The sequence below is a fragment of the Cicer arietinum genome, chromosome 5, assembly GCF_000331145.2.
Source record: "Cicer arietinum cultivar CDC Frontier isolate Library 1 chromosome 5, Cicar.CDCFrontier_v2.0, whole genome shotgun sequence".
In the NCBI taxonomy this organism is placed as follows: domain Eukaryota; kingdom Viridiplantae; phylum Streptophyta; class Magnoliopsida; order Fabales; family Fabaceae; genus Cicer; species Cicer arietinum.
The window spans coordinates 31,197,048-31,201,348 of record NC_021164.2 but is presented as its reverse complement, the minus strand read 5'-3'; the positions used below and the strand labels follow the sequence as shown (position 1 = coordinate 31,201,348).

Genomic DNA, 4,301 nt, shown 5'->3' with positions numbered 1-4,301 from the left:
TCATTTCTCTATCTGAATAAGATCAATCATTATAGAAGGAATGTGACGAACTGTATACCAAAGCTCTCATTCCTTTTTTTGGTACGATTGATAAAGTAATGGACAATTATGAATGTACAAAGTAGTAAGGGAATTGGGCATACCCTTCTCTGACAAAAGCTCAAGACTAGGGCAACATCCAATATCTAGAGACTTGAGAGATTTGAGGTGGAGAAGACCATTTCCATTCATTATTCTTAGCTTTGAACATTTATACAAACAAATTGTTTCAAGAGTTGGTGGCAGTAGACTCTCCTCTGGGAAGGACTCTGTGTTTTCAAGGCACCCCAAATTGGAAGGCAGACCTCCTTTTGGAAACGGTTCCAATTGTAGACAATCAAACAACTTGAGAGAACTAAGACTAGTGAACAAGTTTAGTGCAAATGGCAAAGTGGACAAGCCCCAACCTCTTATATAAAGTGTGTGAAGAGAATTATAGCAACACAAATATAAAGAGGGGCATTCTACAAATCCACTAAAATCCAAGTCCAACTCTTCAAGAATGACATTGTTGAATAAATTTTGATGATGGAAGAATTTTGTTAACCGATTTCCACGAAGGACGAACCTTTTCAAGCTGGATGGGAATTCATTTATCAAAATGCTATCACATTGGTGTAACTCTAACACTCTAATATTAGCAGACGTGGGAATTGCTGCCTCCAAATTTTCGCAATTACTAATCACCAATTTTTGCTAAGAAGGAAGATGTTGGGGCAGAGAACTTTTCAATTTGAGACAATAACTTATACACAACTCTTTAAGCAAAGGAAACCCTTTAAGACATAACCATTCCTCCCAACCATTCATTGAATCAAATAGCAAAATTTCAAGGGACCTAAATGGAACATTTGATGAATTATTACCGTAAAATTCTTCTCCGACTATCACTATTCCATCACAGCCTGACATAGTAAGCTCCTTGAGAGAGGGGAGCTGCCCAAGTGGTGGCAACTGAGAACATTTTCCACAGTTCTTCAGTTGAAGAGATACTAAATTGGGTAAATGAAAAGCCCTTAGCCAATTTGGAAAGCTACTACCATGGTAGTCTTTCATAATGAGACTATTCAAGTTGTTATGTGGTTGAAGAATCTCATAAATTTTCATTTCTTCTCTACTATTAAGGTAACTGGATTGCAAAATTAATTTTTCAAGATGTTTCTTATCTTTCAAATTTGCTTTTGCAGCATCTGCAAGATTAATGACATTTTCTAACCCTGAAATACAAAGTTTCCCTTGAAGATGGTTGAGTTTCGCCAACTCCTTAATATCAGACCCACTCTCATTTCCCACAACAAAATGTGTCAGCCTTTGAAGATGGTGTAGTCTCCCTATCTGCTTTGGCATCTTCTTTAATTCAGTGCCTTCTAAATCAAGATGACTTAAATTGGTAAGTTTGTGAAAATCTAAAGGGAGCTCATTCAATGGACAACCCCGCAATATCATTGTCTGCAAATTAAACAACATACAAATGGACTCAGGCAAACATTTAATCCCTGTGCGAGTCAAGTCTAGATAGCGCAAAAGCTTTAAATTACTTATCTCATTTGCTAGCTCTGAGAGATCACAACAATTGAATGATAGCATGCGCAAATACTTAAGTCTTGAATACAACTCATGCTGAACAAAGTTGAATTTATAAATTGGCCTTAAATCCTTTTGAACGAAAGAGAATAACTTCTTCATAACGTGCATGTTTTGTGGGTGTACCATCAGACTACGTAAACCCTCAATCTTATAGACATGATCCAATATATTTCTATCATCTTTTGATTCAAGAGAGCAATAAATGTGACGTGTCATTTTAGGGATAGGTTTCACTATATCACCCTCTATTAGTAAAGAAAATTCTCCTGACACTGATTTTGCTAAATCATTCACAAGATCATGCATTAGGACACCACTATACAATGGATTTACTGATTGTTGGAAAAATGAAATAGACTCCAAATCATTGAATAACTCACTACCCAACTCCTCTTCACTTTTGTCTCTCGTGCAACACTTCAATAAACCTTCTGCCATCCAAAGCTTGATCAATTCATCCTTGTCAAAAACATATCCCTTGGGAAATATGGAACAATAGGCAAAACAACGCTTTAGATTAGAAGGAAGATTATGGTAACTCAATCTTAATATTAGGTTAATTTTATCATTACCTTCTGATAAACGCCACATATCAGTTTCCAATATCTTTAACCATTCACGTTGAGTAAATTTTTTCTGCAAGAGATTCCCTAATGTTTTCACTGCTAAGGGCAACCCTCCACATTTCTCTACGATTTTCTTGCCAATCGATTCAAGATTTGGGTATTCACAAACATTTGTGCCACGAAAAGCATGTCTTACAAATAAACTCCAACAATCACTTTCTCCTAATTTCTCTAAATGAAGTAGTTGAGTGGATTTCATGATAGATGTTATCTCCTTGTCATGTGTTGTCACAATAATCTTACTTCCAAAAGATCCACTGTTAAAGGGAAGTAGTAACTGCTCTCAACTTTCCTCATTTCTATTCCAAATGTCATCCAATACAAGCAGATATTTTTTGCATGATAGTCTATGTTGCAGTCGTTGTTGGAGTAGATTTAAAATAGATTCATCATCATCTGAAGAATTAAATGACTTTAGAATTGCTTTGGGGAGTCCAACAACATCAAAATATTCCGAAACATAGACCCAAGCTTTAATTTCAAAATGCTTCTCAATCTTGTTGTCATTGTACACAAGTTTAGCAAATGTGGTCTTACCCATCCCACCCAAACCCACTATACTGATCACAGGTGTCTCTGGTTGCCACTTCCATTATTTGAAAGTAAAGTTTTGATCATTTTATCTTTATCATCATCTCTACCATATATGCCAGATTCATCCACCAAATATGAAGTTGGCATTCTTTCTTTCAAACTAACTCCAACTTCATTACAAGCACAAGTTCCATTTTTCAATTCCAGCCTATCCTTCTGCTCTACAAGAGATTCTAGATTCTTTAGCAATTCTTTGATCCTAGATTCAAATGGATTAATAAAAGCTGAAATGTAGCTAAAAACGTTGTTACTTGTAGTAGGTTGAGACTCAACTATCAACTTCTTCAATGATGCTTTAGTAGAAATCTCATCTAATAATTGGTCAGCCTCATACATAGCATGTTTAACATCACTAAGCCACTTCTTCACGTTTGTATTTTCATATTGCTTCTTCTCTGCATCATTCAACACTTGGTTGATAGAATTAAGTGTAGAGTCAAGTTTTTCCACCAATATATCAAGTTTGACTCTATGAAAGTAGTCAATGAAATTACGTGAATCCAACCTCTGAAGAACCACATCAAATAAAGAGGAAAGAAACCCTTCAACAAACATATATGCCGTGTATTTTCTGTATCACAAAGATACAAGAGGCTCTCTAGTCCCAATCTACAACATAAATAGATATGCGTTAATGCAACACAATGGTAGAATTTGTAAAATTTGTATTCTACACAAAGACATTAGAAGTGAAACTATGTTAAGTTCGACACCTAATTGTCAACTAATCCGATAGAGATGACAATGAGTAGGGTTTGGATATGATACTATAGTACCCGCCTCTATGTTCGCAGTTTTAAAAAATACATATGTATTCTCGTGAGTATCCACTTTAACACTCGTACCCTTACCTTTGGGTATTTTAATGTCTATATCCATACCCATCATCCGCACTACCTCTGTTTCAAGGTCCAGTTCTGAGGTTGAATATCGCGCGCTGGCCAGTCTAACCTGTGAAATACAATGGCTACACTACCTCTTCAAAGATCTTCACATTACTTTCAGCAAACCAATGTTTGTTTACTGTGACAACCAGTCAGCAATTTACTTGGCTCACAACCTAATATTTCATGAACAAACCAAACATATAGAAATTGATTGTCATATCGTTCGTGAGAAAATTGGTCTTGGCATCATAAAGTTATTCCCTATATCTTCTGCTGCTCAAATAGAAGACTTGTAACAAAGCCTCTAATGAAACCAACTTTCATGCAACTGTTGTCCACGCTTGGTCTATTTGATGTGCATCATCCAGCTTGAGGGGGAGTATTAAATATAAGTTAGCCTTAGTTTATCTCCACTAATAACATAATTCAGTTTAGGTTTTTTTGTAAGGTCTGTTAGTTTTGGTTCTATTGGTATATATGTAAGACTTGGGTCATTTTCCCAATTTTCAGGTTTTTCAATTCACATAATTCTTCTTCTCTTAATTCAATACATAGTACACATTATATT

General features: G+C 35.6%; 1 pseudogene; it reads right to left on the bottom strand.

Annotated features, from left to right (window-relative positions):
* On the bottom strand, positions 1–3,591 carry LOC101503193 (putative disease resistance RPP13-like protein 1; annotated as a pseudogene).
* Between the last annotated feature and the right edge of the window lie 710 nt (positions 3,592–4,301).